The 21,980-nt window shown below is 64.9% G+C and overlaps 1 protein-coding gene across 7 annotated transcripts in view; it reads left to right on the forward strand.

The window, feature by feature from the left end:
• The window catches only part of TRAPPC9 (trafficking protein particle complex subunit 9), a 541,182-nt gene that overhangs the window by 516,070 nt on the left and 3,132 nt on the right, over window positions 1-21,980 (forward strand). The window lies entirely within an intron of this gene.

The raw sequence follows: 21,980 nt of genomic DNA on the forward strand, positions 1-21,980 counted from the left end.
AGGGCTTGTGCGGGGCTGGGCCAGGGCTCCCAGACACACAGGACGTGTGGTGGATACCGTCACAGCAGAGGCGTGGAGCACGCGGGCAGTTTCCTCCAGAGAACAGGACGCTGCCCAGATGTGACATCAGCGTAGCTTTGCCCCTGGAGGAGGGTCTCTCAGGAGCAGCCCGGCAGGGAGGCTGTTGAATGCAGGGCCTCAGCCCTGGGACCGCCCGGGGGTCCTCCCTCCTGTGGGTGTAGCCCTGGGAGCGGGATCCTACTAGCAGACACCATGGTGGAGAGCCTGTCCAGGGACTGGCTTGTTGAGTCCCCACGTGGCGCCGGTAGGCATGTCGCAGATAAGGAAATGGGATTGCCCTCAAGTGCCCTCTCCCAGGTCCCATTGGTGGTCGGAGCCCTGGTTTGAGTGAGGATCTTGATTCTAGAGACCCCGGTGCAGGCGTCGATACGTGTCTGCCGAAGGAAAGTTAGGTGGGTCACTACTCCCAATTGGAGGATGCGTGTGACCTCCGGAGGCAGCTGGGGGCACAGCCTTACACTCGCTCTGGGCTGGGGTATGAGGGGTGCACTGGGGACGAGGCCTGGCCCAGCCTGGGGCCCCAGGGAACCCCCAGATCCTAGTAAGCCGGAGTGGGGGACCTCGGGACTACCTGGCCCCCGCTCCAGGCGCGGGTCCCCCCCCCCCGACACACATCCTGCAAGGGCGCCAGAGCTCGAGGCAGAGCCCCGTCTCTGAAACGTCTGCTTTCCACTGCTGTGCTCCGTGTCTGGGGCCAAAGGGATTTGACAGGTTCCCTGAGGACTAGCGAAAAAGAAAAAAAGCAAAACACTCCGCTGTTGAATTGCTTTGTGTGTTAGATGTTTTGTCTATGAAAATTGCTCGATGATTATTTTTGTGCCTCTAACCCTTCTGGGGATAAAGCTCTCCAGACTGGATCTGTCCTTAAAAGGGGCCACTGGCGGTTCCCGAGCTCCGGATCCGGCGTGGAGGAGCCCAGCTAAGCAGCCTTCCCACCCCCGGGCCCAGCCAAGGTCCCCGGCAGGGAGCAGCGCAGGGACGCAGTGTGATGGGCGCCTCGGCCGGCTGATGTTCATTCCTGTGTGTGAGATTCAGCTGTGGGAACAGCGCTGCCTCGGGCGTGATCCAGAGGCAGATCGGTGTGGGCTTTGCCTTCCGAGACCATGTGTCTCCCGTCCCCACTCTCGCATTCGTGCTCTCGGCCTCCAGACCCCCCGGCTCACCACGCAGGGCCTGCCTGGAGCTCGGCTCCCCGCCTTCCCAGGGCCTCCGCAAGCCACCGCCTTCCACACTGCGTGCGGGTCCGGACCCGCGAGCCGATCACGAGCCCTCCCTCATTTTCTTTTTTTTTTAAACTGACTCCTCTCCTCCTGCCCTCACCTCTCCTCCTCCTCCTCCTCCTCCTCCTCCTCCTGCCTGGGCCCAACACGGCCTTGGAAATCCAGGCTATTCACCTTCTGGGGCCTCAGAGCGTTTCGAAAATCAGATGGACGTGGCCATCTGTCCAGGAAAGCACAGACCCATGTGCACCCACGACCGTGTCCGTATCTGCCGGGTGGGCCCTGCCGAGGCCCACCCTCCCGGGGAGCCTCCCGCCAGCAGGGCTTCCCCTCCCTCCTGCTCCCAAACTTGGGCCCCCGCCCAGGTCCTTCTGAGCAAGGTCTGTGAGCCAGGAGCCGTGGGGCGGGGAAGGAGGGAGAGCGGGAGGGGACGATGCAGGATGATGCTCTGAGCCCCCCCACCCCCACCCCACCCATGGTGTCCTGGGCTGAGGCGCGGCTCTGCTCCGGAGTCCAGCCCCACGGCCCTCCCGGGCTCCCTGGCACCACCAGATCATGCCCCCTGCAAAGATGCTGTGGCACGTGCTGTCGCGCAGTGTCCTGGCCTCCTGCAGGCACCCCCCCTTCTGGCCCCCTGACAGCCGCCCTGACGTGGACCAGTTCCTCCCTCCCTGTTCCGGGGCGGTCGTAAGCCCCCTCCCACACGCACAGGCCGCTGTCCCCACCCCTCCGCCCAGAGAGCCGTCCTCCACGCCTCCTGTCACCACACTGGCACCCCGATCACCCGTCCCCCAAGACCCTCCTTTGCGTGGCTCCCGGGACGCCTCCCTCCGGGTGGCACCACCTGCTCCTTTGCTGTCCTGCCCTCGTTCCCACCACCCCTGGGCGCGCGGTGCCCCGACATCTCCCCCGGTCCCCTGAGCCCCGGGGGCCTCTCCCGTGCCACAGCTTCCCTCTGCCCTCACCCTCAGCTCCGTCTTGACAACCAACACAGAATCCCTGTGCCATAAAGTTCACCCTCGGAAGTGTACAGTGAGGCCGTGCAACCATCAGCTCCATCTCATTTTAGAACATGTTCGTCCCCAAGAAGCAGCCCCAGACCCCTGGCAGCCGCTCCCTGTTCCTCCCCCGTCGCCCTGGCTGCCCCGCACCCACTTCCTGTGTCCACCGCTCGCCGGTCTGGACATCTTGCGTCAATGGGGGTCACACAACGGGTGGCCCTCTGGGTCCGGCCCTGGCTTAGTGCAGTGGTGCTGGATTTCTCCGCGCTGCAGCGTGTGTCGGTGTGTCGCTCCCCCACGCCACCCCTGTCGCCTGCCTGCTTGGGTGTCTAACGGGCACTTCAGCCCCATGAGGCCACGATGGAATCCGTAGCCCCCCGAGCTCCCAAACCCCCATGGCTGCCCTCCGCCCTGGGTCCCTGCTCTCGGGGCTGCTGCGGCTTGGCTCCTGGCACCCCCTCACTCAGCACCCCGTCACACTGGTCCTGACCCCTCCTCGTCACCCCTTCTGGTCTGAGCACCCGCCCCCACGTCACTCTGTCCTGCTCACAGGAGCCCGAGGGAGCCCACGGAGCCTGCCGGCCCCCACGTCCCCTGCCGAGCACCCCCCCGGTGGACAGCCACGCGCCCGCCCTGCTCTGGAGGCCCTCCCGGGCTCAGCCCTCTGCCCAGCATGCCCCTGCTCCTCCCGGCCTGACGCACGTGCCCACAGGCATCCGGGGGTGCAGCTCCTCCCGGGCTCGGCGAGCACGTCACCTCCCCACAGACCGTCGCCGACGGCTGACGCAGAGCCGCCTTGCACCTGCCCGTCCCTGACCGATAGACGTACAACGTGCACACGTGTGTGTGCGTGCGCGTGCGCGTGTGCTCACTGGGCGCTGCGTTCCTCTCCTACCAGCAGTAACCCTGGAAGTCAGCGACTTCACTGGCTTCCCTGCACGGAGCACAGGGCCTGGCACATGTGGATGCTCAGGATTTGCTGGAAGGAGGGAGGGACGGCCGGATGGATGGACAGACCAGCGGGGAGGACAAGCCGCAGCTTCCATCTGATTTTCGGAGTTCCCCGTGACTTAGTAAAGGCGTTTCAATAAGGAGTTGTTTTCCTAGATGAATCCACAGATTCTTCCCTCTCACCAAAGACCAGGCCTTAGAGTGGCCGTGCTGAGAGCCGTGGCTTGGTCCTGGCCCTACTGCGTGGCTTTACCCGATTACGGGCCTCGCCGAGTCTGATTTCTCTCTCTAAAGCCCAGCTGATGGGGTTATCAGAAGGCAGAAGTGAGTTCCTTGAAACGCGCCGAGGGCTGCGGCTAGCCCCGAGGTGGTCCTGAGGCCTCCGGAAGTGTCGCTCTTTCTCCCGTTCCAGCGGAGGCCCGTTCCAGAGACCCGCTCCCACTCTCGGAGCCGGAGCCGGCCGCGGGGGACGGCTGATGGGGGGCGGGATGAGCCGGGCGGCCCGTGTGGATGCGGGGGCCGGGCGTGAGCCGGGAGGCCGTGTGGACACGGGGAGCGGGCGTGAGCCGGGAGGCCCGTGTGGACATGGGGAGCGGGCGTGAGCCGGGAGGCCGTGTGGACGTGGGGAGCGGGCGTGAGCCGGGCGGCCCGTGTGGACGCGGGGGGCGGGCGTGAGCCAGGAGGCCCATGTGGACGCGGGGGCCGGGCATGAGCCGGGAGGCCCGTGTGGACGTGGGGGGCGGGCGTGAGCCGGGAGGCCCGTGCTGCAGCATCCGTCTGTCTCCACTGTGGCGCCCCGTCCCCATCGCCCCGGGAGCCTCAGGGCTGGGGTCCTGACCCCCCCTGGGGACCTGCTGCTCAGGCTGTGACGAGGCCTAAGCCCCCTCGCCGAGAGGGGTGGCCCAGGGGCCCCAGGCCCAGGCCTGCCTCTGCCACCCGCTTCCTAAGCAGACACGTGCTGGAAGATGGTGGCGAAGACTGAACTATCGAAGAGAACCAGGTGCTTTCGGGCAGCCCGTCCGCCTGCCCCCCTCCCACGCTCACCGCAGGCCCCCCTCGGCCCCCAGCGAGGCCCTGGCTGGTGGCGGCACACGGTGGTCTTGGCCAGGACTCCGCCCGCTGGGCTTTCGCGCTCCCGCCCGCCGTCCTGTGCTGCCAAGCGTGGGGCCCGTCGTGCGTCCGGACTCGGGCGGACGTCTCCTGCCCGGAGGTCGTCGGAGGCGCAGCAGGCAGAGGGTGAGGGGCGGCGGGTGGGGCTGCGGCCAGGCTGGAGCTCCCCGCGTCCTCGGGCTCCCGCCCTGAACCCCAAGGGGCCCAAAGACTCTAGATTTGAACTCGGCCCTCCCCGTCCTTGGGAAGGCGCCGCTGTCAGGTTAGGAGGAGGCACGTCTTACGTCACGGTTTGTCAGCCTGATGTGAGCATTCGGACGCCAGGTGGGTCCCCGCTGGTGCTCTTGCCCTGAGCCCCACAGGTGGTGCGGGTGGGCCCGGCTGGCCCGTACCTCTCCCACCCCTGCCCCCCGCCAGCACCCCGGGGCCGGCCCAGGGTCGGCTCAGACTCGCACTGCTTTCCTGCTTCTTAAGCAGACGTAGCGAGCGGTTGTGTCAGTGTCGCGGAGGCAGTGTCGCTCCAACCGCGCATCGCCCACCTCGGGGTGCCGGCATTGGCTTGTCGCAGACCAGACCGAGCCGGGAGTCACCCCCTGGGTGCACGTCCGTGCCTCCCGCCACTCCCCAGCCCGCGAGGGCCCCGATCACAGAACTTGCCGTCAGGGGCCGGTGCTTGTAGTTTTGGAGCACGGGCCGCTACGGTGGGCGCCGGGCACCCGCAGCCGTGCCTGAAGACGTGTCCGCCCGTGTCTTCCTCGGATGCGACCACAACGGCGTTTCCCGTCCCACCTGCACCTGTGCCGTGCAGCCTCAGGCTCCCCGACAGCGGGACGGACCCCTCTCTGCACCTGCTCGCGTCGGGGAGGATGCTGGGACCCCCCGGACGCGGCAGGCTGGCCGCCCCCCCCGCTGCCCTCCGTGTCCGCACCTGGACCGTGATGCCGTGAGGGCCGCGCACACGGACCCTGAGGACGAGGCGCCTCCAGCGTGGGGCAGGAGGGGGCCAGGGCCCCACACGCACCGCGCGGGTCAGAGACAGACACATGCCCAGCCGAGCCCTCCCTCACCCCGACCTCAGCTCAAATCAGGAACAAAACCAAATGGCCGTTGGAGCCGCGGTGTCGGGGGGAGTGTGGCGTGCAGCAGGGGTAGCCGCCCCCGGGATCCCCGTCATAAGCCTCCTCCAGAGCGGGCGGCTGTGGCTGCCGGAACAGGTCCGGATGGACTGGCCCACACGGGAGAACGCTCTGGCCTCACCGGCCTGGAGTCTGAGGTCAAGGGGCCAGTAGGGTTGGTCTCTCTGAGGGTGTGAGGGACGCTCTGTTCTGTCCTCTCCCGACTGTGCTGCAGCGACAGGTGGTCCACGGAGACCCCCACACAAAGACTGTTCGCTCGGTGCAGGGCTGCTGAGATACGAAACCAGGGAATGCAGCTGAGGGCCCCGGGCCCAGGGAGGCCCTCTCTTGGTGTGTGTGGGGGGGTGGACCTCGAGTTGGGAGCCGAATGATGGGAAGGGTCCAGTCATGTGCAGGTCGCGTTCCAGGCGCAGCAGCACATGCAAAGGTCCTGAGGTGGCAGCAGGCTTGGTGCATCTGAGGAAGAAGAAGCCCGTGGGCCACGGGGAACGGACAGAGGTAGGCAGGAGCCAGGCTACAAGGGGCCCCGGGGAGGCCGCTGTAGTATGTGGATTTTTATTTCAAGTGAAATTAAGAACCACTGGTGGCTTTTAAGCAGGGAAGTTACATGATGCGACTCCTGCAGCCACGTGGGGAATGAGAATAGCAGCCAGGAGGCCAAGTCGGTGCATCCGATGTGGCCTGACTTCTGGAGCTGGAGGTGGAGCAGGCAGGTCTGTCCCGCAGAGCAGACGCAGGGGACGCGAAAAGGGGGGCATAGAGGTGTCGCTGGCCTTCCCTGAGCCGGGGTGGTGGTGGGAATGACGGGTGGGGGCTGTCAGCAGGGCTGCTGGGGAGATGGCTGGCTGTGCGGGTGGGGGCAGGACGGGGCGGGGGTCCTGGAAGGAACTTGGTGCTGGGCCAGGCCTCGGAGGTGGGGGCTGAGGCCTGGGAGGAAGGCCGGGCCGGGCCTGCGAGCGGGGGGCCAGGTCGCACCACCAGGCGAGTGATCTGGACTGTGTTTGGGGCAGACGGTAAAGCAGGACCGTCAGCCCCTGCAAAGGTGTCACAGACGCGGCTGCGGGCCGGGCCAGGGCGAGCCTCCCTGAAGCCCAGGCCTCCGCCGCCTTCCTGCCCCTCTGCAGCAGCCGCCGTGTGGGGAGCTCCAGCCCCGGGGCCCAGCGGCGCAGAGCAGCGGAGCAGCAGGACGAGCCCCCGCGGCCCATGAAGGGGCTCCGGGCCCCCACCAGCTCTCCGGGGCATTCGTGCTGCTGAGAGCCCCCTGCATACATCACCAGGGCCCAGGGGCCCTGTGCCCCCAACACCCCAGTGTCCAGCTGGGGTGTCTCAGATGTTAGCTGTGGGATCAGCCGTCTGCAGGGACCCCTCCAGCTGTTCCGGAGGAAGGGGCTTGGGCCGTGTCTGCTGGGCTACACCCGCTGTTGCCGGATTTGCAGTGGGCGCCTCAGAGCCCACGGGGGCCTCGGGTGGGCACCTGGAACCTCGGGAACAGGCTCTTCCCGGGAAGCTCCATGTGCCGGGTGCGCCGAGAAACACCGTCTGCGGCTCCCGGGCGCCCTGGGTGGACCCCAGGACCACGGCGTGTGCAGAGGCGGAGATGTGCCGCAGGGGCCCAGCCAGAGCCCACTAAGGGGCCCCCAGGGGCGCCCAGACCGGAGATGACCCGGGGAGGCTGGGAGCAACAGCCAGCCCCCGAGGGTGGGGCGCCTGCCATGTGACCACCTGAGGAGACCAGCAGGAGCCGGGAGCCCTAATTACATCTCCTGGATGTCAGGTTAGGAGCCCCCCGCCCCCAGCTCCCCGAGAACAGACTGTTCTGCAAACCACCACCTGTCTCCTAGGGCCGCGCGGGAAGGGCTAAGTGGCCCCGGGCAGATGGCAGCCCCGGGGAGCCGGGCTCAGGTGGGCAGGTGCACAGCAGCTGCTCCAGGCGGGGGCGGGGGCGGGTCTCGGCCCATCATCAGGTGTCTCCTGAGCACCTCCTCCCCGCCCTCCGTGGGCCTTCGCCGGTGGACAGCGATGGGTGAGGAGAGACGGGCCAGTGGAGGGGGCCGGGTGGAATCTGATGGGGTCACGCCGGGAGGCCTGACTCCGGCCTGGCCACCCCGCAGCCTCGAGACCTTGGCTTGGCCTCGGCACGCTGCTGCACCCCGCCCGGCTACAGAACGCGACTCTCCCGTGAGTGGCTGTGCCCGGCCCGGGGTGGGGGGCATCGACAGGTGCCCAGTCCCTACCCCCGCCCCACCCCTCCTGCGTCTCTGAGGACTTCTTTGTCTCTAATTTTTAATCTGTTCATGAGAAACCAGTCGGCAAACAGCCAATGAGATCTGCATAATTTTACATAAGGTTCAACCCCAGGTATCGGGGCGGGGGTTGGATTTTACAACTGTGCCAAGATTGCTTCTCTTGTGAAGCCTGGAATGAAGAAGCTCAGTGTACCCTCACCCCAAACTCGGTGCAGGGCCCGCGACTAGGGGAAAGGTGCATCGTCGTGTGTGGTAGGGGCAGACCTGCACAAGTCCCCGCCAGCAAGGTGGGACGTTCTGTGACCTGGAAGGGATTTGTGGTGCTCACCCATCCTACCGGCAGGCACAGAGCAGCTCCCCCGGGAGGTCCGGGCAGGGGCTGAGGGTCAGGAGCCTCCCTGCTGGGTTAGTGGAGCCCCCTGTGTTCCCCGCAGGCCCTGGAGCAGCTCACAGCCCCCATCTGGGGCCGGCATGAGGGGCCCGGACCCCAGCAGTCAGGGCTCAGAGTTTGTGCACAGAGCAAGGCACATCCTGGCTCGGGGAACCTAAGGGGGCCCCTTGCTCTACTTGGGCAGGCCCAGGGGCTTCACAGGGGAGGGAGCAGGGGCACAGGGGTGGGAGGGATGAAGAGGGGACCTTCTCTGCTGCTGGGGCCTCTGGGGACCTGCCTGAAGCTTTGCCGGGTCCTGGCGTCCTTTGGGCTGCTGGGCTGTGGATGCCTGAGCCCAGGGCCACCCTGTGCCTGTGCTGGAGAGGGAGGAACGGGCAGGGGTCTCGGGTCCCCCCACACTCCACCAGGCTGGGCCCTCCCCGGCTTATCTTCCCACCACCACCCTGTCTTCCCTGCCCAAGAACAGAGAGTGAAGGGCCCGTATTCACCCACCTCAGGCCCCAACCCAACCCTCCCCAGAGCCTCCGGTAGGTTCTGTGAACCACATGCATGCACACATGCACAGGCTTTGTGTTTGGATGGAGCCCGGAGGTCAGGCACCTGCAGTGTGGTGGGCCAGGTGGCCTCGGCTCGCAGACCAGGGCTGGGGCTTGAACCCAGGCCCTGGAGCTGCTACACCCCGCCCCACGTAGTGCAGTGGCTCCCCATCGTCCCAGGCCTGGCGTGGAGCACGGTTAACCCTAACCTGGGCTTGTGGTGCGTGTGGGGACACCATGTGCTGCCAAGGCGAAAGTGTCGGGCGCTTGTTGAAGCAAAGGGAAGAATATTCGGGACCATTGCTGAAGGGGGTCAAGACATGGAGGGGGGACACCAGGCCCAAGTCCCCGAGCAGACAGGCAGCAGAGCAGGGGCGGCCGATGGACGGTCACCAGGAGGAGCCGTGGGGAAGTCCTTTCTGAGGGCAGGCCATGGGATGGGGGCGGTGGGGGCAGTGGGGGCCGCGGGATGAGTTGCTGCGGCAGGGGTGCTCAGTGAGCTGACCTGGCAGGGTTCTGGAGAGGCTGGAGGGTGCAGGTCAGCGGAGCCGGGGAGAGGAGGCACCGAGGAGCCGACTGGGGTTGCCCCTCCCAACCTTGCCCCTGGGCTCCCCCTCCTCCCCCGCCGGGGCCCGAGGCCCCTGTCCACAGCCTGAGTCTCCTCCAACCACCCCATGTTTGCGCTCCCTTCTGTCCTGCCGCCCCTGCCGGACTCTGTGCCCCCCCAACTCAGGGCCTGCCACGTGGCCGCGAGGTGCTCCTGGTGGGAGGGGTGCAGGCCCACAGAGGTCCAGGGGTGCCACCGCAGGAGTCCGCGAGGCCCTCCCTGCTCTGAGGTGTGGGGGTCAGCGGAGACCCGGCAGCCCATCGAGGGCCAGAGGTGGCCGTGAGGAAGGGGGGCTGCGAGCCCACCGCCAGAGGGGAGCAGGAGAGGCTGGCCTCCTAAGGGGGGCAACCCAGGGAGAGTGGTTTGCATCCCCCCTGGATGGCCTGTTCTGGGCCTCCTCCGGTGGGGGGGGGGTGGGGTCCCGGGCCACAGCACTGCCCGCAGAACCGCTGGGCCAACTGGCCCTGGGCTGCCCACCGTCCTCTGACCTCTGGGGGCCCAGTGACCGGCGCGTGACCTAAGAAACTTCCAGGAAAGAACAGGCCCTGCCCAGCGCTAAACAGGAGCGGGACACGCGTCCTTACCCCTGCGTATGAGGGATGTGAGCCCAGCGATCCGCCCAGAGGCCTCACTGCCCACTGAGTGCTCCCGGGAGGGGCCGGGGGAGCGGGCGGGCTGGCTGTCCCCAGACCCACCTCCTGTGGTCAGGGTCACAGACGGTGGCTGGTGGCACAACCTAGGACCCTTCCCTTGGGCTGGGAGGCCAGGAATGTTCCGCGGAACCATCCCCTGTCCCAAAGCAGTTGGAGGCAGGTGGCTCTGGGCCCATTTCAGGAAACTCAGGATTAAGGGGAGCAGAGCTGGAGCCCCGGGATGTGCCCGATGAGTGTTGCTGGACGAGGGGGGGCCTCAACAGGAGCCTCCGCAGGGGTGAGGCAGAGGGAGGTGGCCCCGGGCGCTCCCGGTGTCAAGTGTTCCAGGCTCTTGGGGTGGTTTTTTTCCCCCCATAAAAAAACTTGTCCAAAGACTTAGCTTTCTTTTTAAAAGCTGTTTGAATTTATGACATTAAATTCAAAATCTTAGCTCTTCCTTAAGCTTTTCAGTTCCACGTACACGTCTTAGGATTCTGTTTACGCGTCTGACGTTTTAGCAGTCTCTTTTAGGGAGCCCTTGATTCTGTTTGGCCCACTTACAAACTTACTTAAACACAGTTTAAAACACTTAAGGAAGTTTATTTATAAATTTAATGTTTCTTGCTTTCACGTATTTATTTTTTTTTTTTTGATGTAGTAGAACACACATAAGGTAGACTTTACCATGTAAGCATTTGCACAGTTGAATGATATCAAACGTGCTCACGTCGTCTGGCTGTCACCCCCTCCAGCTCCAGAACTTTCTCTGGTTCCCAAACCAGCGCTCTGTGCCCGTGACACGCTCCCCCCTGCGCCACCCCAGCCCCTGGCCGCCCTGCCCTAGTGCCCTGCGCATCACAGCCGGGCGGGCTGTCCCCTCCTGGGTCCCAGGTCGGTGTCTGCCTCCCCTCCGGGGCCTCGTCTCCATGCCCTGCAAGCAGCATGAGAGCCAGCGTGTCGGAACAGTCTGTACGTGAACCGAGCCCTGGTGTTTGGGTTTTCTCTGAACCGAGCCCTGGTGTTTGGGTTTTCTCTGAACCGAGCCCTGGTGTTTGGGTTTTCTCTGAACCGAGCCCTGGTGTTTGGGTTTTCTCTGAACCGAGCCCTGGTGTTTGGGTTTTCTCTCATTGGCAAGATGGGTGGGATGGAGCGTACTCCCTCAGCTGGGAAGACGTGGAGCCCAGCACGATGCAGCCGCCCGCCCACAGAGGACCCCGGCGTGAGCTCCAGCTCCTGCTGACATGTGCAGGGCGACGGGCACCTCCAGCCACTCCCAGGGGCGGCCAGGGGCGGCATTCTGGGGGCGAGCACCGGCCTCTGCATGTCCCAGGACTCCCTTGTGAGCAGGACGGGGCAAAGACGAACTCGTGTTTAATTCCACACACACACACACACACACACCCCCATTGCCCTCTTCAGTAAAGGAGGCCACCTTGGGGCCCAAGCACAACCCCTGGGACCATGTTGTTTAAAATTAAAAATGAGGTTGCTCCAGCGGGACCACATTTTTAATTACTGAAAAAGCCCTCCCGGCCCCAGGGCCAGGCCATAAGCCTCCTGCAACGTGTCTCACTGCGGGAAGCGTCCTTGCTCTGGGCTGGGGGGGTCCCCCTCAGATGAAAAAGGCGTGTCTGCCAGCGAGCCATCACTGAGCGCCCGCTGGGTGTATGGCTTGTGGGCACTGCGGGCAGTCTGGAAGCGGCACAGGTTCTGACCTGGGCTCGGGGTCGTCAGGCAGGCCTGGGGGCCCATGCCCAGGAACAGGCACCCATGAGCCGCAGGCAGCGCCCCGCTTCACTGAGGACGGGCACAGGCGCTGCGCGCAGGCCAGGAATCATGCCTAGTAGCAAGACCATCCCTCCTCGTCCTTGGCCATGCGACATGCTAGACCTCCGTCGGGAACTGCCACCGGGGTCGTGGAAGGCTCTGGGGCGGCGGCCGTCCCATCTGCAGCCGTGGCAGGAAGCCAGGCATTGTCAGAGGGAGGGATGGCACCCCTAGTGTCAGGGGCCCCAGCAGCAGACGAGGACCTGGACAGCCCCCCACCCCCACCCCGGATGGCACTGCACAGGTGCCATCAGAGCAGGCTCTGGGCAGCTCCTGGGGCCATCAGCACCGGAGAGCACAGGCCAACCGAGATACGCTGCCCCGATACTCAGAGCCGCCTGCGGGCCCCTAAACCGTGTGCTTTGCGTAGCCCTGGTTTCAGGACTCTGCAGGCACAGACACCTGAGGAGCAGGTCCGCCAGCACCGGGCCAGCAGGGAGAAGCAGGGCAGGCACAGCCTTTGTGCCTGTCCCCGCCTCTTTGCCCCGCCACGGCACCATCCCCGCTGTCCCTGAGGCAGGCAGAGGGCCATGTCATCACCCCCTGTTCTACTGGCCCCCGACAGCCAAAGAAGATGGTCCTGCCGGTCCTTCCTGGGACCGTGTCCCATGAAGCTCCTGTGGTTCACCTTGTGTCACCATCACAGGGGTGTTGTGTGCACCTGGTGCTTGGGCCCATTTTACAGATGGGCATGTAGAAGCTCAGAAAGACCTTCAGCCAGGGCTTAAGTCTGCGACCCCAAACGGAAGGCTGGTTTTGTTACCACTGGAGGGAGGGGAGTGGTCCCTTCGGCTCGCATCCCAGCTCGAGGTCCCTGTCCCGCACTGGGGTGGAGACTGGCATGCCATGCCCTGTGGGAGGCAGGGAGGAAGCACCCTGGGTGCAAGGAGGAGCCAGGGTGAGATGCGCCCCCCACCCCCACCCCGTGAAGGCTTCTGCTGGCCCAGGAGAGCTCTGGAGTGGGGATGGCTCCTTGGGGTGCAGGCTCTGGGCCTCAATACCCACGTGTCAGCGTGGGCCACCTGGGGAAGGGGCAGGGACCTCGTGGGACAGTGCTCCTAGGTCAGGGCTGCTCCTGGTGGGGGGCTGTCTGCAGGTAGCACTGCCAGCCCCTGGGGGACGGAGGTCTCACCCTAGAGCAGTGCCTGGGTGGGCGTCAGTGGCCGCCACTGACCGTCTGTGCTCCTGGGGGTGTCCAGCCTGCTTCTGTTGGGAGCAGCTGTAGGCCTCTAGGGTTTGTGCCATCAGTGAGTCTGCGGTGGCACTAGCTGGTGATTAGGCCGCTGAGGCCAGGCAGTCAAAGGAGGAAAGGGCTCTGGGGGTCGCAGGTGACTCCCTCATTTAACGGAAGGAAACTGAGGCCCAGATTGCCTCCAAGGGGGAGCCTTGGCTGTGCTGGCTGAGGGCTTGCTGCCCACTTGGGTCCCCCTGAGCCAGATGAACCAGGAGTGCTCCAGAGTCTGCAGTTCTCAGCTCCAGGGTTCATCCTTGGCGCGATGAAGTCCGTTCAATGCAGCACATGTTTATCGAATGCTACTAAGTGCCAAGAAATGGGTTTGGGAGGTGTAAACAATACGATTATGTTCCAGTTGAGGAAACAGACCAGCAGACCACAAGCCATCCTGGAAGGCAGCTATAGCCGTGTGAGGGAAGGGGGCCGACATGGTCCAACTCAGCGCGCTGAGGGCCCTTTCCCTTCATCCCCACAGCTGCCTGCAGGCTGTATTCCAGGTAAGGATTCTGGAACTCCTAAAATGAGTGGCTTTCCAGAGGGCAAATGGCAAATAAATGGCAGACGTGAGACTCACTGTGGCCTGTTTGATTCAGGCAGCTGAGTAAAGGCACGATGAAGACCCCAGGGAAGCATGGAAAAATATGGAAGGAATAGGAAAGGCTTTGTTGGAGACATTAGTAGATTTAGGCCCTAAAGGGTGAATGAGAGTTCAGCAGGCACTGGGGATATATCACCCTGAAGGAAGAACAGAACAAATTGGTAAAAAAAAAAAAAAGGGGGGGGGGGGGAGAAATGCAATTTGAGCTAGGATGAAAAGTAAATGTGAGAATGAGGGAGGAAGAGATGGATGGACGGATGGATGGATGGATAGATGGGTGGGTCGTGGTGATGGACAGATATGGTGGATGGATGGGTCTGTGGTTAGTTGAGTGGATGGATGGATGGTGGATGGGTGGATGGTAGATGGTAAGTGAATGGATAGATGAGTGGTTGGGTAGATGTGTGGATAGATGATACATGGTGAGTAGGCGGATGGATGGGTGGTGGATGGATGGATAACAGATGGGTAGATGGGTGGGTGGTGGATGGATGGAGGATAAATAGGTGAGTAGATGGGTGGGTGGGGGATGAAGGGTTGGGTAATGGGTGGGTGAGTGAGTGGGTGGATGGGTATAGATGGATGACATGTAGTCTAGTGTTGGTTGAATCTGTGAAGATAGAAGATGAAGTATCCAGATCCTGTGGACGCAGGAACCCCAGTAGCTGGGGAGATTAGAAGGAGCTGTGGGGGTCACATGTACTGGGGGTACTGGGGGTACCACAAAGCCATGGTCAGCAACTCCAGAAAGTGAAAAGACTGGGGAGCTGGACCCTGTTGCCAGTGGACACGCAGCTATTGGAAGCAGGTGGGCAGCTTGCGGAGACAGGAATGCGGAAGAGCCGCTGGCAGGCCCTGACCCCTGGAGCAAGGATGCTTATCAGGGACCCGGGTTCTGGAAGGGCCAGGCTTGCCAGAGAGCCACGTTGTGGTCCGTGCCGGGGGCTGTGGTCTTGACCTCTGAGCATCCCTGGCCTCTGACCCCCACAAAGATGTGTTCCGTTTTGGCTGCTGGTCCTGTCGCAGCTGAGATGTCCCCTGTGACTTTCAGACCAGCATGTGACAGGATCAGGCCAGACTTTTCAGATGCGCGGCCAGGTGGGCCAACCAGGTGGGCTACCCAACCCTTTCTTGGGATGGGCTGGACTCATTTCAAAGGTGTATTGATTGGCCCCGAGGGGAGTAGGATGGTCCTTCTCAGGTTGGCCCCTGCAGCCCCGCCGGCCCGGCCCGGCCCTTGACAAGTCTCCCTCCCGTCCTGCTTGGCCTCTGCAAGCCTCCGAGCAGCGAGGGCCCCGGCTGAGCTTCTAGGGGAGGGACAGGGGCTCTAGGCTCTTGTGCTGGAGGTGCACTGGGCTCCTCTGTGTCCACGGGCCGATCCGTCTCGCCTGTGTCACCAGCTGCTGCCGCAGGGAGCGAAGGAACTCACGTAGAGGCCCGCGGCGTGAGCCCTGCAGGTTCGGTCTCAGCTCAGCCAGGGGACCGGAGGTCTGTGTGCCTCATCCATAAAATGGCAACAGGACGACCCCTTTGTCATAGGGCCCTTGTGGGGCTTAATGGGATAATCCATCCAAGGCACTGAGACCGGTGCCAAGTACACAGGGAGCCTTGAAATAACGGGAGTTAATATCCTGTCGTGGTGGCGGGGGCAGCGGCTGAGGGAAGGGACCACCGCCGTCCCTCACACAGGCCTTCATGCACAAGCATCCCCTGGTGGAGAGACGAGTAAGCCTCAGCCCCTGCCTCCGGGGCCCCCAGTGGGTGAGGACACAGCAGGGACGGGCAGGGGCAGCCGGTGGCCCAGGCTGCAGCGGGGAGTGACCCCGTGCGGTGAGCAGGACAGTGCGGGCGGGCTGGTGGCCGTGCTCCGGGCGCCGGAGAGCCCCTCCACGAGAGGACTCCAAGCTGCTCGGGCCTCCCGTGCAATTCCAACTCGCCTTAATTTTAATTTAATTCCCTTTAATCTTTAATGAAAAGTTGTAAAAGTAAATTATTTACCCAAGAGAGCCAAACGGCTCCTCAGGAGCTGTTCTCCACTTGAGGGTAATTACACGTGTGGGCCTGGAGGCTCCCTCCCTGGATGCCGGGGCGGAGGCATTCTGGTTTATGAACTAATTAGCTACCTCGATAACTGTTAAACACGCATGCCATTTGGCGGATCGAGAGCGAAGCTCCGGCCTCGTGGAGCACGCCCTGACAATCGCCGAGGGGGCAGAGAGAGCCTGCGTTGTGGCCCCGCGACCCGTGGGGCCCCGGTCATGGAGCTGCTCTCTCTATGACGGCACCGTGGTTCCGGGGCAGACGGAGCCGGCCCCCCGCCCGTCACCCTCCACCTCTGGCCGTCTCCGCGTCTGAGCCCGCACCCCCGACAGCGCTGGGGGCTCAGAAGGGGGGGTGCTGTGCGGTCCGCGGCCCCCCCAGGCTGCGCACGAGGCCCTTCCCCAGAACGCCGTCACCCGCCTCCTGGCCGTGCCCGTGCTTCCCAGCTTTCTTCCAAACTCTCTCTCGATGTGCAATAAAGTAGCAAAATTAAATTTAAAATGTCTGGACTAAGAAGGGAAACCATAGTTGGCATAACCGGTCAAGACCTGCAGGAGTGTGCATGTCCACGTACGTACAAGGGTGCAGACTTCACGGCCCCCCGAGGGCCGGCGTGGTGCTGTCGCCCAGTGCTCCGCGGGCTCCGGGCCTCCTGTCAGCCGAGGAGAAGAGATCGGCTACCTGGTAAAGAGGGAAGGCTGATCAGCTGGGCCCCAGCCCGCTGGCGTTGGAGAAAGTTCTCCGCGTTCTGCTGGGTCTTGGGCCCTGCGGGGTTGTGTGCTAGACCCACCTGCACCTTCTTCCCGGGGACAGTCCGGGCAGGACAGTCCCCTCGCCTCGCCGCTCTCCGCGCATCCCAGGCTCTGCTTGCTTTTCTGCTGGAATTTCTTTGGCTTCACTAAAGTGTGACAGAGCTTCTCCGTTAATTCCCAAGCGTCACCTCAATCAAATCGACTCTAAAATGTAGGCACGTCCGAAACTCACGCCGACTCGGAAGGGGTGTGAGTCTCACCCGCGCCCTGGCTGAAGCGGCCGCGCAGAGCCCCCAACCCGCCGCACTTGGGCTGCTCCTGGGTCTTCCCCTCATGCCCCCTAATGGGCTCCCGCTGCCTCGTTCCCACATCTTTGAAATGTTTCATGTGAAGGTAGACGTTTGTGCCTAAAGTCTCCTCGGCCGTCCTGTTTCTTACGCTCTCTGGACGCAGGGAGGGTTGAGCTGTGGGTGAGGGCGGAGCGGGCGTCCGTGCCCCCCGGCCCCGGGAGCCTTGTCCGGAGGAGAAGCCAGCGGGTTGACAGGCCAGTTGAGCAAGAAATCCACCCTCTTTGCCACTGAAGTCCGTTCGCACATGGCCTTGGGGTGGGCTGGAGTCTTACGTGTCCCTTCACACCCCACCCCCCGGAGCCTGCGGTGGGGGCTCGTCCTGCCAGGGAGGTCCCGCCGCGGCGCCCACTCCCCTGCCCCTCTCTGCTGCCCCCTCTGAGTGAGACCATAGGCACCAGACGTCAGAATCGGGTGCCCCATGGGCCCAGAACCCTGATGCTCCTGTGACGTGGGACAGCGGAGGTTCCGGCCCAACGGGAGGACGCTGTGGAGCCTTGGGGCGGGCGGGGCTGCAGCAGGTGCTCGCGGAGCCAGAGCAGCGGGCAGTCGGGCCGGAGCGTGCTGGAGGCCTGGGCACCGGGGCTGCGTCTGGACAAGGCCTTGTGCTGCCCTCGCGACCTTCTCCTAGGCGTCCTCGATCGCGGAGACCTCCGGAGTGACAGGCCCGAAGCCCGCTGGCAGAGCCCGAGGATGTGCCTCCGAGTCTCGCAAGGCCAGGCCCTCCTGACAGCTCTGTGAACCAGGGCCGGGCCCCGTGGAGGCCCTATGGAGGCCCTGTGGAGGCCCCCGTGGAGGCCCCCGTGGAGGCCGCATGCGGCAGAAGCTGGGGGGGGGGGCGCCTAAGCAGCCTCATGCCTGCCCTCTGGGAGCCTTCTTGGTGGCGGAGCTTCTCCAGCCCCTTCTGGGGGGAGACAGGAAATAGGCCAGAGGCAGAGGCCCTGCCCCCACCCCCACCCCCCACACCGGCCCCAAGACCTGGGTGATGGGCACCTCGCCCAGCCCCCTCCTCTGGGAAGCCCCCCGGGCATGTGGGTGCCGCCCCTGCTTACCTTGCGGGCTCACAGCCAGCTCTGCAGGGCCAGGCTCCCACGGGCTGGGGTGTCGGGGACGGGCCCTTGGCTGCGGCTCCCCCAGCCCCCTGCCCCCCCAGTGTCCCCACGGGTAGCCACACCTGCCCTGTGCGCCCCCCAGGAGGGACGTGAGGTTGCTGGTTGGGGGCTTGGCCCTGAGACCCCTTCCGCCCAGGGGCCTCTGTACCCCGTCCTCGCGGCAGCAGTGGCTGCCCTTGGCCAGAGTGCAGGCTGGCACGGGCGGCTTGGGCTCTGCACACCCCCAGCGTGCGCCCCCCGGGCCCTTCCTCGACTCAGCGTCTATTTATAGCAAGTGTTTCTGCCAGAGCCGGGACGTGCGGGAGCATAACCGCGGCGACCGTCTCACGAGGGATTCTGGGCCGGACAAAATTAAGTCCGTGACTCTGGCTGCTATTGGAAGTGAAGGCGAAGCAGGGCGGGGGGCGGAGGGGGAGGGCGGCTGCCGCCCGATTGACCGCTGGGGGGAAGGGACGAGCCTACTCCCGGGAGCTTCTCCTGCATAAGTCACATCGTTGTCTGCGGAGGGACCCAAAGCCAGGAAGTGGCGGGTGGGCCCAGTGTCCTCTCTGCTTCAGGGCGCTTCAAGGTCACGGCCCAGCCCCCACCCCCCGCAGAGTCACAGGGGCCCCCAGGGCCCGGGCACAGCCAGCGACGGGTGGGGGTTCTCGCCCAGCCCCAAAGCACACGCGTGCGCTGGTCCGGCCACGTGGTCGTCGCGCAGATATCAAACAGCAAGTGCCGGCCTGGCCTGGCGTTGGGGACACGGGCAAGTGCCAGTTCTCCCGCAGCATCCACGGAAGAAGGAACACGGTTAATAGTTAAGCAAGTGGGTAAACAAGAGATAAGCTGTTGAGAGCCGTGGGAAAACAGAGAGGGTGCAGAAGAGTGACAAAGGTGGGAGGACGCTTCACGGTGTGGTCGGGGATGGCCTTGAAGAGACGGCCAAGGTGGCGAGCATAGCGGGTGCAAAGGCCCTGTGGCAGGCATGTGCTGGGCAGGCTGGAGGAGCAGGAGGGAGGTCCTGCGGTTAGAACAAGAAGTGGGGCGGGACAGCAGCCTGTAGGGGGGGCCCACCAAAGCCCCCCTTTTGTTCTGAGCATAAAGAGAAGCCGACTGGCAGGCAAGGAGGGACAGGATCGAATGGCGTTTTCACACCGTCCCTCTGCCTGCCGTGTGGGGGCTAGAACAGGACGTGTGCACGCAGGGCACCTGCTGGGACGCGGGCCTGGGCCAGGACGGGGAGGGCAATGCTGAGCGCCGACCCCCCGGGCGTGCTGACGGCTGGGTGTGGGTGCCCAGTGGGGGGAGAGCCCCGACTGCAGGTGCAGGAGCCCCGACCCCACCCGCAGAGCCAAGCAGGAGGGTCACCCGCCATGGGGTGGGACATGGAAGAGGTGACCTTGGAGGTCAAGGGGAGGAGTGAGGCCCACTCACCCCTGACACCACACCCGGCCTCCCACGGGCCTCAATGGGCCCACCCCGCACACAGGAGGAAGGCACCGCAGGGGTGGTGGTGGCGAGGGCCCCCAGGGCAGGACATGCGGGCGGCACGGGACACTCACAGTGGCGTCCCCGCCTGCCTGGGGCCAGCTGGCCCATCCCCTAGACACACAGAGGAGGAGCTCACCCACCACCACTCTAGGGATCCGGTCCTGTTGTGGGTCAGGGGACGAGGCACCCCCTTCCCCGTGGAGAGGGCGGGGGGCTGACCCAGGGTCCTCACGGGGGCCGCCGCGGACGGGAGTCGACGGGGAAGCCGGAGCCGAGCCCTGCCTGTGCTCAGGCCCGCGGCTAACGGGGGGCCCTCATCCCTCCCGCACTTGAGAAATGACTCCTGAACGGCTTCCCTTCGAGCAGCGTTGTTATCCCTCCCCAGCTCCTTCCTAGTCACCCCTGGTGGCCCCTCACCCCTGGCCCGTCACCCCTGGTGGCCCCCTCAGGCCTCCGCTCTGGTCCCAGCTGCCCCTCCCAGCCTTGCTCAGTGGGGCCCTCCTCCCAGGATGGGACAGCTGGTCCACTTCAGAGCCAGAGGGGCCAGTTAGGTTCAGCCGGGGGTGCACTGGGCCACAGTGCTGGGGGGTGCCAAGCCCCACCGGAGCACAGCCCACATCCCCGGCATCCCTGCATCTCTGGCATCACCGGCATCCCTACATCCCCAGCATCCCCGCATCCCTGCGTCTCCGGCACCCCCAGCATCCCCACATCCCCAGCATCCCAGCATCCCCCACATCCCTGCATCCCAGCATCCCCACATCCCCAGCATCCTGCATCCCCAGCGTCCTGAGGCACGTTTCCCCCAGATTTCTGAAGCAGCACCCTATGGGTCCCAGGACAGACCAGCCACGCCATCCTTCTTGATTCTAGAAACCCGTTCTCTAGGGAACCACGGACCTCTGCTCTGCCCTGCTGTGTCCTCCCAGGGACCTGGGGAGTGACCCGGGGAGTCCTGGGGCCCCTGGACCTGGGTCTGAGATGCTGGACTACAGAAAGGAAAGAAACAGCCGCTTTCCTCGCTCAGAAATTCTCCAGTTCGGTGGGCAGTCATTACGGCCGCCAGATCCCGGGGTGGCACGCCCAGCCGTCCCGGTTGCCTGGCACCAATGGTTTCCTGGAGGCAGGACTTCCAGCACTGAGGCCAGGATAAGCTGGGCCAGGTAGCACCGAGTGAGGATGCAGCAGGGAGCAGGGCAGGTGGGGTCCGGCCTCCCAGAGGGCCGCACCCCTTGCCCGGGGAGGGGGGCAGCCGGCACAGCTACGAGCGAGAGCCAGCGATCCAGGGCCCGGGAGGAGCGCTCAGCTCGGACCAGAGCGGGGAGGTCCTCTCTCGGGTCCTCTCGCCCACCCTGGGGTCATTATCCCAGTTTTGCAGATGAGGTGCTGGAGGCGGGTTGGCAAAGGCCTCCCGGGGATGAAGGGTCGAGGCACAGTGGACACCCCAGCTCCGCCTCCTGCTTAGCCAGGGGCCCGTGCACTACCCCTGCTGCCCTGGCCTGACCTCAAGGCCCCAGATTCCTGCTCCTTCTAGAAAGTACCAGGGGAGGATTGCCACCGGCTGCCGCGGCAGCGTGCAGCGTAGTCTCCCCTCCCCCTGCCCGGGGTGGGGGAGCCCGCAGGGCTGGGGGCCGCTCCGCCGGGGAGCCAGAGGCCAGTCCTCAGCCGCCCTAGCAGGCGAGCGACCGCACAGTCGGCCGCGGGGAGAACGCGAGCCGAGTGTGACGAGGCAGCCACCCTTCACTGATGTGCACATAATCGTGTCTTTCCCTTAATGGAACCAGCAGCCGAGGCGCGCGGACACCTGCTCTCTCCACGGTCCCCGTGATTCAAGAGGGTTCGACTGAGCCCGCCGCCTCCGCTCTCCGGCCGCCGTTACCGAGGCCCGGCTGCGCGCTGAGCCCCCCCCACCCCGGCGGGCAGGGGCACCCCCCGGCGCACCCGTCCTGGCCTGTCTCCGGGCCGGGCGGGGCTCAGACCGGACACTCCTGCGCTCGGCCGCAGGTGCTAGCAGGGCCCGGGGCGCGGGCTGGATGTTGGGGCATGTGAGTGGCAGCCGCGATGGCCCCGAGGCGGGAGGAGCGGGGCCGGAGCCTCCCGGGGGCCCCGCTGTCCTGTTGTCGGACCCTCCCAGGAGCGCCGCGACCTCTGCGCCGTCGCCCCGTCCGGACACGGGGTCCTAGGGACAGGCGGCGGGAACCGAGGCAGAGCTCAGCGGGAACCGTGCCCTCGGGGCGATTTCCATCCTGAAAAAGCGGACTCGGCCCAAGTGGGCTTGGGGGTGACTTGCAGCTTATTCCTCTGGTGGGGTCTCCCGCAGCCCCCGGCAGCCTGCTCGCAAACACGCGGGCGGCCGAGACCGGGGGGCACGAAGGAGGTCGTCACCTCGGGGCTGGTGGTGACGGGGCGGGGCCGCGGTTCGGGGGGGCTCCTCGAAAGTTAGGTTTATTTCCGTGCTTTTCCTAAATGTTCTGCAGCGAGTTACAAAACCTCCTAATTTTAAAGAAACAAAACACGGGGAGGAGACTTGATGTGAGGCTTTCCCGGAGGAGGAATGGCCTCGGCGGACACGGGGCGGGTGGGCCTGGCCGCGATCCTGCGCCGCCGCCGCCCGCTCCCGGCGGCCCCTCCGTCCACACTCGCGCACACTCCCGCTGCCACGCTCGCATGTACTCACGTGCACTCC

The sequence above is a fragment of the Vulpes vulpes genome, chromosome 13 (genome assembly GCF_048418805.1).
Source record: "Vulpes vulpes isolate BD-2025 chromosome 13, VulVul3, whole genome shotgun sequence".
Lineage (NCBI taxonomy): Eukaryota > Metazoa > Chordata > Mammalia > Carnivora > Canidae > Vulpes > Vulpes vulpes.